The 14510-nt window shown below is 44.5% G+C and overlaps 1 protein-coding gene and 1 non-coding gene across 7 annotated transcripts in view; one reads left to right on the top strand and one right to left on the bottom strand.

The window, feature by feature from the left end:
* LOC121288121 (cytoplasmic phosphatidylinositol transfer protein 1-like) overlaps positions 1-14510 on the bottom strand; it is a 196020-nt gene that overhangs the window by 114192 nt on the left and 67318 nt on the right. The gene's annotated exons all lie outside the window — the stretch shown is intronic.
* trnam-cau lies at positions 3614-3685 on the top strand. Its single transcript has one exon. It is a non-coding gene; the product is annotated as a tRNA-Met (tRNA).

The raw sequence follows: 14510 nt of genomic DNA, 5'->3' as shown, positions 1-14510 counted from the left end.
TGCAATGAGGAAAATGTGGCAGCCAATTTACACAAATTCTCCTTACTCCCATTGGTCGGGAGGGGCTCAGTCTCTTCCCGTGCCTCACAGCAGAATGCCAAAAATTAGAAATCTGGAGGAGGTGGGATATCAAATCTGCACCCCAACCTTCAGATTAATAGCAGTGTACTTCAAAGGATTGGATTTTCCATATTCTGAAGTGGAGGGAGGGAGTTTAATGGATGATGGAACAATCAAAAGGTGAAAATGATATTTTATGAACTTGAGGGTTGACTGTCCAAAATTAGAATCTTGGAAGCAACATCTGTAACATTTAAGTTGAAGGTTAAATCCTGAGTGGATACTTCAGGGTCTTTGTTATTAACCTGAACACACAGTATTATCTACTGTTTTGCTAAGCCCCTGTGATTTTAGAGCATTATTTTGAAAGATAAAGTCCACAACCACCCTTAAAACAATTTCTGGGTCCCAAATAAATTATCAGAGACCAGCAATCCTGTTAAAAATCATTTAGCAAGCTTTGATTAGGGCAACTTATTATTAAAGCTAACACTTACATGCATCAAGAGGCGATTGTAAATAGCGTGCAACAAATTGCGGAGTTGATCAATATTCTCCAAAACATAACTTCCCACCTTAAAGACAATGCACCCGGCTGAGAAAAATATTGCGATAATCTAGAAGGCACATTTAATTGATTTTTTTTTCAAATTTGGTCCTGACTTTCTCTTCCCTTTGTTTATTCTTCCTCCCTCTCACCAGGTACAGTGAAATCATGATTGGTGGGCTGAACAGCAACCAAACGTGCTGCATTTTTAACTATTAGTGACAGTTTCTTTAAATTCATTCTAGGTTTTGGGCTTCCCTAGCAAGTCCAGCATTTATTGTCCATTCTTAATTGTCCTTGAGAAGGTACTGATGAGCTGTCTACATGGATCACTGCAGCCTGTGTGGCTAAGGTACTCCCACAATGCTCTTAGGTAAAGAGTGCCAGGATTTTGACCCACTTGTGTTAAAGGAATGACAAAATATTTCCATGACTTGGTGGGGAACCTGAAGGTGACGGCATCCTTGTGTGTCCACTGCCCTCGTCTTTCTAGGCGTTGGAGGTCACGGGGTTGGGAGAGGCTGCCAATGGAGCCTTGGGTGCTGCAGTGCATCGTGTAGATAATACAGACTGCAGCCACGACAGATTAACCGTTAGAACATGGTGGCTGTGAACATTCGAGCAAGAAAGTTGTCATTATTTTGGAACTTGTTATTATGAAGGAACTAACTATCAACCCATCAGGGGAGATTGGTATACTATCAGCAGATAATCCAGCCACCATTGTGTTTGAGAAGTGATAGCTTCAAATGCCTTCAAAAATCAGAACGCAAGCTACCCATTTCATGCAACTGAAATGTCCCAAAGGATGTTTCTGCAAAAGATGTTGATTGACAGCTCGGTGTCCAGACCAAAAAAAAACAGTAGATTTTGATTAATTCAGTTTTTCATATCTTTAATACTTAACCCTGTTTTAAAATGGGCATTTAGTTCCAGTTATTGGGTGAGTCCACCTTTGTGTGTGGACTCAACCTTGGATATAAATTGTGTTACAAAACACTGGCCTAGGCTCAATGAAGTGCTTTTGAGTGTCAATTTTTTTTTAATATTATTTGAACTGAAGATTTTTTAAGATAGATGTTGCAATCTGCTGTTTTCTTACTAGTTTGTGCTTTTCCCTTTTGTAAACCCTAGTTCATAGATTATAGCTCAAGTCCTATGGTCAGGTAGAGTATTGATTTTCCGTTGTCCAGAAGCACCTCCAAAGGCTATGTTACCCGATATTGTGTATTTAAGGTCGTAAGGAACGAAGGTGGACCTTGGCACTGGCCATTAAAGAAATGGCTGGTGAACTCAAAAACTGTAACACCGACCACTCTGGCAATCCCGATATCCGAGTCTCTCTTGCTATTGCTGTTGGCTGAGGTAAAGTTAGCCTCATATAAATTATAACACAACACATATTGCACAGAACAGGTAATCTTTGCCTTCATGACCAGCAACGGTCAGGCCCTGTAATATGCAGCAGCTGATATTCAGTTACATTGGAGTCAATGGAATTAAATATAAGGTACTGCATATAAGCGGCAGCTGATCAGACAGACTGACTGGTGATTTGCCCTTTACAAGGACTTGCTGAATGTTTCTTGCTATGTGAGAATGGATGGCAAACCCGAGTGACAACCCACCTTCAATCAATGAGCCACTTTACAACATCACAGGGAGGGGTTTGTGGCTGTGCCTTCAGCTGCCTATGGGCCCAAGTTCCAAAATTGCCTCTCTAACCCTATCCATCCCTCTGCCTCAATGCTTGTTCAAACCTACCTCTTTGGCCAAGATTTTGATCACCTCCCTAATACCTCCTTCTTAGGCTGTGTCAAATTTTGTTCAGTAATATTCCTGTGAAGCTTCATGGATGTTTTACTACATTAAAGCGGGGGGCGGGGGGGGGGGAGGTGCAGGCAGGGGAAAGAGAGGGTGGAGGGCGAGGGAGATAGAACCAGCAGACAGATGAGTCAGGCTCTAAGAGGTATTCTCAATTGCCTGCTAACCATCACCACCTCCATGCCTCATCCAATCCCCTGGCTTCAGTCTCTCACACATGGAATGTGATGAACTATTGGAAAACAGCCAAAATAAATTGAAAGATGGGTGCTTTTAAAAATCTGGTGAAGGGAACAGACAGGCATAATAACCTGCTTAAAAAGTAGACGATTTACTAAGAAAATCAACATGGAAAAATAATGGACTGAAATTTATACCATTCACATATTTAAGAACTTGGTCGGGTTGACATTACAACAACTTTTATCAAAGTATGTCAGTGTTGGGAAGGCTCCTTATGGATTTTTACAGCTGATGTAAGCCATTTTTCAGAACTAGGCTGGGCCCAAGCAATAGGTGGTTTTAATAATCTGCTTCTTTTCTCTTTCCTGGGATCTACCAGTTTGTTAATTGGATCCATGCCGGTTGGTGGAGGTAAAACGAAGACACAGCATCTTTCTTTGCTGGAAAGTTCACAGTCAACTCTTCTCCAACACACCAGAGTCCCCATTTATAGGTGTACAAATACCCATCACCTGTTTAACAATGTGACTGCCATTAAACTTTAATGTGCTTAATAAGACATTGACAGTACTCATGGCCAAGCGGTTATGGTACTGGGCTTGTAACCCTAAGATCAAGAGTTCAAATCTCACACTGGTGAAACAATGTAACTTCATCTGAAAAACAGATGGAAACATGTTTGTACTCAAAAGAGTTACAAACTGGCTTCAGCATTTGCTTGGCCTAAATAGCCAAGTGGTTATGGTACTGGGTTTGTAACCCTGAGATCAAGAGTTCAAATCTCACAATGGCAAACAATGTAACTTCATCTGAAACAGATGGAAACGGGTTTGTACTCGAAAGAGTTACAGATGCTGCCAGACCTGCAGGAGTTAGGAGGCTGGTAAAAAGACCTGGGCTTGTAACCCCAAGATCAAGAGTTCAAATCTCACAATGGTAAAGCTATGAAACAATGTAACTTCATCTGAAACAGATGGGAGGGTCCTTCTTTATATAGGTAGCAGAGTGGCGCAGCGGAAGCGTGCTGGGCCCATAACCCAGAGGTCGATGGATCGAAACCATTCTCTGCTATTTATGTTTTCATTAAAAGCAGAAAGAAACATTTGGCCTCTCCCCACAAATATATCTGATATTTCTTAAAGCTTGGCCTGAATGGCCAAGTGGTTATGGTACTGGGTTTGTAACCCCAAGATCAAGAGTTCAAATCTCACAATGGCAAACTATGATCCTGGCAAGCGGCTGGCAACCAAGTAGGCCAATTATTTTAATAAGAGGATGCATAGGTTCACGGACTCTCAGGACACATGCCCTTTTTGCGGTCTTGTGGAGTCCGTGGACCATGTATACATAGGGTGTTGTAGGCTGCACTCCCTTTTTAGTTACTTGAAAAACCTTTTATTGATGTTTTGTTTGCACTTCAGCCCCACGCTCCTGATCTATGGGCACCCGGTGCGGAAGGGGGTCGGGAAGGAGGAGGACCTCCTCGTGAACCTGCTCCTGGGCCTGGCCAAGTTGGCCATTAACAGGTCCAGGCAGCGGGCGATCGACGGGGGAGTCCCGCCCGATTGTTTGTCCCTCTTCCGCGGCTACGTTCGCTGCCGGATGTCCCTGGAGAAGGAGCACGTGGTGTCTGCTGGCACTCTCGAGGCCTTCCGTGCTCGGTGGGCACCGCGGGGACTGGGGTGTTTTGTTGACCCCTTTAATCACATTTTGATTTAAAGTTTGTAAGTTTCCTTTAAACTTTGTTCTTGGTTTTACAGCTGACCTGAATTAGGGGCTGTGCCTGATTTATCCCAATTTTGTTGATTTGGTTTTCATTTAAAAGATTATCAACAGTTCAAATCTCACAATGGCAAACTATGAAACCATATAACTTCATCTGATTAGGAACAGATGGAAACGTGTTTGTACTCAAAAGAGTTACAACTGATTCTTGTCAGCAACATTAGGCCGTTGTGTAAATTCTAAGATCAGAGCAGTTTGTTCAGCAACTAGTGCTCGACCCACGGGCCTCCCCCTTCACAACCTCCACAATTAAACTCTCCTCTGCTAACAGAAATGATAATTACTGATCCTAATTATTCTTCCACAAGAAACAAAGCTCCTGTTGTGTCCATTCTGTGGCCTTTGGAAAATTGCCACCTGCAACCAAAGCAGAGCAAAAGCTCATCTGCTCTAATGCACATCAGAGGAGAAATTCCAAATCTCTTTTATTGAGGATAAAAGAATTGTGCTTAGAGTTCCTTCATTTGGTTATGGGTAACATTGCTGCAAATGAGGTGCAAGGTCAACTTCAGAGACAGAAATCAATAAGCTTAGGCTGCTTTATCTGTCAAACTTTTCAAGGCTTAATAAACACGAAAATTAAGACTAATTTGCATTTTTCCAATTGAAGTTAGGATGGGATTAGGAACATAGGAATAAGAGTAAGCCCCTCGAACCTGTTGCACCATTTAAAGAGATGGCCGATGCGCATTGCTTTTTATTCTTCCACGGGATGTGAGTGTCACTGTCTAGGCCACCATTTATTACCCATCCCAAGCTGCCGTGGAGGCGGTGTTGAACTGCCTTCTTGAACGGCTGCAGGCCACACTGCTGTTAGGAAGGGAGCTGACCCCATTCACCACCTTGGCACCATAGGCCATTAATATCATTGATAAAGTTTTGCTAGCCAATCTCAGGTTTAAAATTAATAATTGAGCTAACATCTACAGTTGTTTATAGAACGCGATACAAATGAAGGGACGATGCACTTGGGTATGGGAGGTGTTTTGGTGGTGAGGGGGTGCTGACAAGTCTGAAGGAGCAGGCCGCCCGGAGGACAACACAGGATGCAGCGCTGGCAAGTGCTTGAGAGCAGGGGGAGAGGGACCCGCAACTATGCACATAGATTCAGATTCTGCCTGCTCGCAACCCAGCCCATTGGTCTCCTGCAGGACATCACCAAACTCAAACCATAAACACGCAGGGGCCAGGCAAACGCGGGGAAGCAACATCACTAGCAAAACAAGGAATCCAGGACACAAACCGCATCCCGGGGGGATTAAGGCCTGACCCGGAAGTGGGATGAAAGGCCTAAATCCCGGATGGTTGGTCACCCTGGACTCTTCCACCCTGTTCTCCACTCCCCCCACCAACACCCCCACCAGTGGAAAACATCCTTCCCTATTTACGCTACCAATTCCATTCAAAATCCCCAAAAAACTGAATCAAATGGCTCCTTAAACATTCTATCTTCTAAGGGATACAAACCTGGTTCACTCTCATAAATGAATCCTTGGCAGAAATAACAGATGGTGATTCATAAGGCCAGAAAGACACTAAGGGTCAGGCATGGTGAGTCTTTATTATCTGCTGCCTAAAGAAAACCCAGGAACCAACAGCCTGTTTGACAATGTAACAAAATAAAAACAAAAACAGACAAATAAATACCAAGGAGAATTGTGGAATTGCCCAGTAGATCACCTGAAGATGGACAGGCTATTGCTTTGGGATAGTCTTTTAATCTGACCTTGAATGACCCCATACCCACACTGCTAAGCGACCTGTTATGCATGCTAAGTATTTTCTAGTTTAATGCCTTTATGACAATGCTTTGTTCAATCACCGTTCAGCACTGAGGAATTCTTGCACAACATGCTGTAGCAAATGAAGCAGTTGTTCTTTTTATTACTGTGTGGGTAGCGTTGCTGTGGTCAAAATTACTGCTGTATTGCCCACATAACAGTGACTGCATTTCAAAGTACTAAGTTTTATGTAGAGGGCTCTGCAACATTTCTGAGAGAAGTGATAAGGTGCTTGAAAATGTATGGTTTTTTATCCTTGTATATCCTTCCTGTGTCAAATGTTGCTACTGTTTCTATTGTATGAGAATGCTAAGAATTGTACTTACATAGCACCTTTCACAGCCCCAGGACATCCCAAAGCAATTCTCAGCCATTGAAGTACATTCAAAAGGCCGGCACTGCTTGTTGGGTCAAAACCTGGAACTCCCTCCCTAACAGCACTGTGGGTGTACCTACACCACATGGACTGCAGCAGTTCAAGAAGGCAGCTCATCACCACCTTCTCAAGGGCAACTAGGGATAGGCAATAAATGCTGGCCCAGCCAGAGACACCCATAGCCCATGAACAGATTTTTAAAAACACAGCAGCCAATTTGTGCACAGCAAGCTCCCACAAGTAGCAATGGGATAAATGGCCAGATAATCTGTATTCAGTCACGTGGGTCTAAATATTGACCAAGGCACAGGGCGCTCATAATCTCTCTCCGAATAGTGGCATGAGATTTCTCGCATACTAAAACACCTCAATTCAAAAGCCTTAATCATCGTGTATAACTCCCAACCTGTTTCAACAGGGAAAGTGTGGGCGACAGGAGGTGGATTTCTCCCCCCCTACTTGCAGTGTCCATTTGATATATATGAGGAATATATGAGGAATAGGAAGAATGAGCCCCGTTTAAATCTATAACATCCATCGGCGTTGCTGGTCAAAAGGAGAAAAAGTAATCTTTTGAAAGGGATGATTCTGGCAATTACACTGGAATAAATTGAAAGGACGACAACCCTGTTCCATGAAACTCTTTTGACGTTAATCCTAACCCACCCCTGCACAGGATGGTCAATAGCTATTATTAGCCTGCATTACTCTGCTGACTCAACAGTAAACCCTCATTTCATGCAGTGTGCGAGAAAGACCGATCAATTATTAAAATCAACAGAGAAGATTCACTGCCAATTCATCAAAGCTGCCCTTTTCAACTCAACATGAAGCCAACAAGGTGCCACACGACTGTTTTAATTTTCCTCACCATGGTTACATATAGATGAAGGGGTAGAACGAGGAAACAGCTTTTCTTTCAATACGCAATGTGGTTAAAATAAATATATTAGAAATATGAATGAATTAGAAATGTATTAAGTCATGTACAAAAGTTAGCACTAGGTATAGGATCAAGCACTGTCTGTAATGGCCTAAACTGACTGGATCAGCTCTGCTGCTACCTTTTTACCAGCCCAGTACTAGCATCTTGTTGACGTCGCAGTGAGTTGAAAAGTTGCTTGCTGGTCCTTCCCTCGCCCCGTGCTTTAAGAGCACTGAAGTTGCCAACCCTCCAGGACTGCCCTGGAATCTCTGACACTACTGCCAGCCACCCAGTCAAAAAAAAACAATGGGGGTATTTTCTTTATATTTTATTCAAAATAACCTTTTGCTTATGAGTCATAAAACTGATAAGAAATGGAATAGAACAAGACTGTGAATCAAGAATCATCTGAGGGGGAGACAGTGTGCCATGAAGGTGGATGTGTTGAGGAGACTAATGGGCTGAACAGCGAGAGTCAGGACGTCATATGGGGAAACTTTAGGGAATACAAGCAACCACAGTTGGCAACCCTAAATGGCACTGATTTTCGGCTGAAAATGCAAAGGAACACTCCGTTCTCAGCACTGAGTGTCTGTATGAAACAGCAAGGTTAGTGCACAGAGTCCTGTCTGGCTCTCCTCCTGTTTGGAGGTGGCTGCCTACAGGTTTGGTCCATGACATTCTCTAGGCATTAAACAGAAATCAGTCCACCTCTTAAATTTCTCCTCTCTCTCCTCCTCCTCCTCAGCTCGGAGAAATAGTACAACAACACACTCCATCTAACGGCCCTACCAAAAACGGTAAAACCTACTCTGTGCCCCCATCAATGCTGCAACTTAATTCCTCAGGCCAGTGAAAATCCCATGCTCTCAGGAGCTTTTCTTCAGTCCTACTAACCCACAGTTTTAAATGTCTGTACAAATTCAGTATTAATACAAACTGAACGAAACGGCAAGCCTTTCAAGTGCAGTTGCCAACTCTTGTTGGATATTTTTCTGGAGATTTCATTACTTGACCTCCCAATCAAACTGCCCGTCCTCCACATCTCTAAATCCCAGCGTGACAGTAAGCCTACTTTCTAGAGAGGGGACAAATGTCGTGTTCCCCTGTGCACGTTAGATGTTTCAAATTTAGCACAGTTCATCAACACCAGTCAAGCCTAGTCCCACCTTCCCAATTTGAGATGGCTGGGCCACTCTTTCCCTCCATTCCCGAAGACATCACGTATTGAGCTCAACTTTTGACCCTTCTTTTCTTAGCCAGGCAACAGACTGTCTTGATACCTTCTCCATTTTCAAAAATTCAATAAGAACTTGTGTCAGGAAGACTGGGAGTCCTAAATACACAACACGATTGAATCAGTATCCTGCAGTTGATGGCTCAAAGCAATATAGGTTATTATCTTTCATTATAAAGTGCCCAGATGGCTTTGAAACTGTAATAAAGAGAGGAAAAAACTCCAGAGAGCAATGAAAATCCAAGAGGCACCCTGAAAATACTGAAATTATGTTTTGTAAAGAAACATCCGCTATCCTAATAAAAGGAAACCTGAAAATATTTCCCCTCTGTGCAAGATATTTTGTCCTCCTGCAGAATTCTTCTTGGAGATGGGAAAGGTTGAAAGGATATTTGATAGAGATGTTCAAAGTCACGAGGGGAGAAACTGCTCCCATTGGTAGAGAGCTCGAGAAATGGAGGGGATTCAAGGGGATTTGGAAAAGGAACCAGAGGCAACACAAGGTGGGGGTGGGGGCTGGGGCTGGGGGGGGGAAACATTTTATGCAGCGAGTGATTAGGATCTGGAATGCGCTGCCCGAGAATGTGGTGGCTGCAGGTTCAATTGCGGCTTTCCAAAAAGGATTGGATAGCGATCTGAAGAGAAAATAAATTAGAGCTATGGGGAAAAGGTTGGGTGGGGGTTGGGGGGGGGGTGGGGTTGGTGGAGGGTTGTGTGGAGCAGAAAACGAGGGGGCAGAGTGGGATTACCCAAGTTGCTGTTGCAGAATGCCAGCACAGACACAATGGGCTGAATGGCCTCCTGTACCTGTAACCGTTCAATGAATCCACGTACATTTTTCAGGAAAAATCAAAAATCAATACTGTTATTTTGTTTGTGTTCTTCAATTAAGATCACTGTCAAAAGAAAGATAGATAAACTGCATTAATTTCTGCAATGAACAATCTACACATATAACACCTACTTCCGCTGAGGTCGACACATATCATTACATCATTACTGATAAATAGATAGACTATAAACAACCAAGTTTCCATTTGAACATGCAAATCACAGGTCACTTCTATTCATGCAGGAGTTTACCAAACTTCTACCAAACCACCTTATTCTACTGCACTTTTTCACAAATCATAACAAGAACTTGTATTACATAGAGCGTTTGGAATGGATAAACAGGCTAACCAGTGCTCGAGGTCAGGCCTCTCAGTCAGAAGGTTGAAGGTTCCAGCCCCACTTCATAAGCTGGAGCAGAAATTCCACGGTGATACATTAGTGCAGAACTGAGGGAGTCTATCTTTGGGATGGGACATTAAAACAGAGGCCCTGCCTGCTCTCTCAAATCATAAAAGGTCCAATGGCATTATGTTGCAGAAGAGCAGGGGAGTTAGCTCCCACATTTATCTCAATACTCATCCCTTAAATCAATATTACACAGGTTCCTATCACATTGTTCTATACGGGAGCTTGACGTGTATAAAATGGCTGCCATGTTTCCCACATTACAACAGTGACTATGAAAGTACTGCATTGGCTGTAAAACCCTTTGGGACATCATGAGGTCAGGAAAGATGCTAAATAAATGCAAGTTTCTCTTTTTCTATCTGTTAGATTTATGTCACTTTAATCTAAATACAGCAAAAAAAAAGTCACTGGAGACTCAGAATGCTTTTGGAAACTGTTGTCTAGCTGTTTTCACGATAAAACTGATGACCAACCTCCAAGCAGTAACACTCCCTTGTCTTTTGCGGAGTCCTGGAATCTCCATGCTTGTAAAATCTGAGATTCTGAGTTCCTCACCTAGTCAATTTCAATCCTAGTAGTATATTGCACATTAGATTTTGCATCTTCATCAATGTTTCTTGATTAAAAATAAGTAAATGCCTCTTTCCATATTTGTGACCTCTTCTGGGTGATTTTTTTTTTCCAAATCGATGAGCTGCTGAACCCCATGTATCAAAGGGCACCACAATATTCATCCCTGGCTCGGAGCTTGGGTCTGGAGCCCATGCAGCACATCACAGGTGCTGACTTGAGTTAGAAAAGAAAACACGGTTTCCAAAACATCCGACATCAAAGGAGACACAAGGTGAGCAAAGTGGAAAGAAAAGGAGACTGAATCTCACAAGAATAACACTAAGGTGATGAAATATATAACCACAGATGAGGCATCCGTTGCCCAGCTCTAACTTCTCAGTGAAACAAGAAGATTAAAAACTTAAATAGTAGCAGGAGTGTGTCTCCCAAATATCTTCTGCTGGTTGACAATCTGAGTCCTAAATAAAAAACATATGGACGTCTCCTCCCCCACCCACGCACCCACCCACCCACCCACCCACCCAGTGGGCTCCATTTAAGATTATTATGCTTCATTACTTTGGGACATAGTGGAAGTAATCTGCCCCATTAAAAATGGACTTCTGGTCAGGACATGTGTACACAGCTACGAAAGCCCACTCCTAATCATTTTCCTATCCTTCCTGTAGTAGTAGTGATCTGCCTAAAGGTAGATCCTCTGCTCTTTTCTCCACGCCTCATGGCCCTGCATTTCCCCCTTCAGTTGCTCGTAAGAGCTGCCCATTTTCATCTTCAATGTGACTGGGGAAAGGGATACATGAGGGGCTCCCCATCACCTTCCTCAAGGATCTTCCACCTGCAAGCGGCCACAGTCCCACGAGGCTCTAGCTCTCCTGACACCACCACCAAAAATTCACTGGTGCTGCCACTGGGCTGTGGCTCATAACCCCGAACATGAGCTGGGCCTGGGAAGGCTGGCAAAAGGGCAGGGATGACCACTCCCGAAGTCTCAAGTGACCCTGCCACCCTACTATCCTGCCAACTGATAAATTGGAACATCTCATTGAAGTGAGATCTGATCACTTATATCCTTATTTGGTCATCACTATCCATTAAGAGATAAAATACACACACACAGGCAGGCACGAGCGCACACACACACACACACACACACACACACACACAGGCAGGCGGGCACGCGCGCGCACACACACACACTGGCAGGCAGGCGCGCGCACACACACACACAGACTGGCAGGCACGCGCACACACACACACAGACTGGCAGGCACGCGCACACACACACACAGACTGGCAGGCAGGCGCGCGCACACACACACACACTGGCAGGCAGGCGCGCGCGCACACGCACACTGGCAGGCAGGCGTGCACACACACACACACTGGCAGGCGTGAGCGCACACACACACACACACTGGCAGGCACGTGCGCGCGCACACACACACTGGAAGGCAGGCACGCGCACGCACACACACACACTGGCAGGCAGGCGCGCGCACACACACACAGACTGGCAGGCACGCGCACACACACACACAGACTGGCAGGCACGCGCACACACACACACACAGACTGGCAGGCACGCACACACACACACACACACACACACACAGACTGGCAGGCACGCGCACACACACACACAGACTGGCTGGCAGGTGCGCACACACACACACACTGGCAGGCAGGCGCACGCGCGCACACACACGCTGGCAGGCAGGCGCGCGCGCACACACACACTGGCAGGCACGCGTGCACACACACACACACTGGCAGGCGTGAGCGCGCGCACACACACTGGCAGGCAGGCGCGCGCAAACACACTGGCAGGCAGGCGCACACACACACACAGGCACTGGTGCCCAGTGGCGCACCTGCCTGTGTGTGCGTATTTCATTTCTTAATGGATATTGGTAAGTGATGGTGATAGTGAACTGTCCAGTAAAGAATCAGGATTGTTGTAGCCAATTGTTGCACTTCAATTGAGATCAGCTAAATGCAGATTTTTTTTTATTCTTTCATGGGATGTGGGGGTCTCTGGCAACGCCAGCATTGAGGATGATGTCCATCCTTAACTGTCCTTGAATTAAGTGGCCAACTCAGCCATTACAGAAAGTAGTTAAGAGCCAGCCACATTGTTGTGGGTCTGGAGTCACATGTAGACCAGACTAGATAAAGATGATAGATTTCCTTCCCTACAGGGCATTAATGAACCAAATGGGCTTTTACAACAATGATACTTCATAATCATTACTGTTCATAACATTACTGAGACATGTTTTCAATTCCAGATTTATTAATTGAATTTTAAATTCCACTAGCTGCCATGGTGGGACTTAAACCCATTAGCCTTGGTCCCAACAGGCAAACCTGTTAAAATGGAAGTAGACACGGGAGCTTCTAGTACAGTAACTGGGGAACATACTTTCAGATATTTGAATTATGGTGAACATCAATTAAGCTTGGAAAGAACAGCTGCCAAGCTGAAAACATAGGAGGTGAAGACACTCAAGTAAAAGGCACAAGCAGAGTAACTGCACATATGGGAGCCAATCGGCAAAGCTACCAGTGTTTGTATTGAGAGGTAGAGGACCAAGCCTCCTAGGGCGAAATTGACTAAGGGAAATCAACCTTAATTGGCCACTGAGATCCCGATAGGAAGCTGGAACCATTCTTGGTTTTGAAAAAGGAATGTGCAAGGACTCAACAACCTGAAGAAATGCAGGCTGTCTTAAGCCAAAACCTGAAAGGACAGCAGAAGGAACTCAAAGAGACCCTGCTTGAAGGCAGAGTTTGAGACGAGGTGAGCAACCTTCGCAGGGAAAAAGAAAATCTGTTGAAAGACCTTCACACTCTACAAGATTCCCACAGGTCGGAGTTTGTACCTCTGGAAAAATAAGAGGAGAAACAGAAAGAATTCAGCACCTCTTTGAACAAACTGAAGAGTGAGTTGGCAGAGAAGACACAACAATGTTCAATTTTCCAGGGGTCAGTAAACAAATACATAAAAGGGACGGAAGAACTGAAGAATCAGCTAAATGAAGCCAAAGAAGCTTTGGAAGCAAAAGGTGGAGATTTCCCCAGAAGCAGAGAGGTAATGACATTTTGGGAGACTCAGCCACTGATCCGGCACCCGAGGAGCCTGGCCAACAGTGAAGCCAAAAAGAAGGCCAAGAAAATCTGCGCTAGAAAGGAGAAGGCACATAGAACAAAGATGCATAAATATTAACAGGGCTTTAATCCTGGCAGCACACTTTTGTACATAGTCCTGGCAGCCAAATCACAAACACCGACGCCCTTAGTCGTTTGCCTTTACAAGAAAATGATGAGCATGTCCCAGTTCCACAGGAACTTGCTTTGCTGTTAAATTTCTTAGATTCCCCGCCAGTATGTGCTCGATACAACAGAGACTGGACAAGTCGGGACCCAGTCCTATCTCAAGTACGAGAACAAGTGGATGGTTGGTCACAGGAGCCCGTATCTGATGAAATGAAACCATACTTGAACAGAAGACATGAAATAACCAGTCAGGATGGCATCTTATTGTGGGGATCACGAGTGATAGTTCCTCCAAAGGGAAGGGAGCCTCTTTTAGTTGAACTACACAGAGATCATCCAGGAATTTCCCGAATGAAGACCATAGCACACAGCTGCCTATGGTGGTCAGGGATGGATGGCGAAAGAGAGAGTATGGTAAAGCAGCATGGGAAATGTCAGCAACTGCAAAAGTTGCCAGTGACAGCTCTATTATATCCATGGGAGTGGCCAGGTAGATTCTGGGTGTGGTTACACATTGTTCCCGGGAAAGGTCCAGTGTAGTCAACGTTTCTGCTCATTGTCGATGCCCATTCAAAATGGTTGGGAGTATATGAGGTGAAGTCACCAAAATTGGGCACTACAATTGAGAGGCTACATCAGAGACTTGCCATTCCTGGACCAACGGAAGTAGTCATTTCAGATAATGGCACAGTATTTACAAG

This window comes from Carcharodon carcharias, chromosome 15 (genome assembly GCF_017639515.1).
Source record: "Carcharodon carcharias isolate sCarCar2 chromosome 15, sCarCar2.pri, whole genome shotgun sequence".
NCBI classification, from domain to species: Eukaryota; Metazoa; Chordata; class Chondrichthyes; order Lamniformes; family Lamnidae; genus Carcharodon; species Carcharodon carcharias.
The sequence above is the reverse complement of the archived record's forward strand: the minus strand, read 5'-3'. Positions and strand labels throughout refer to the sequence as shown.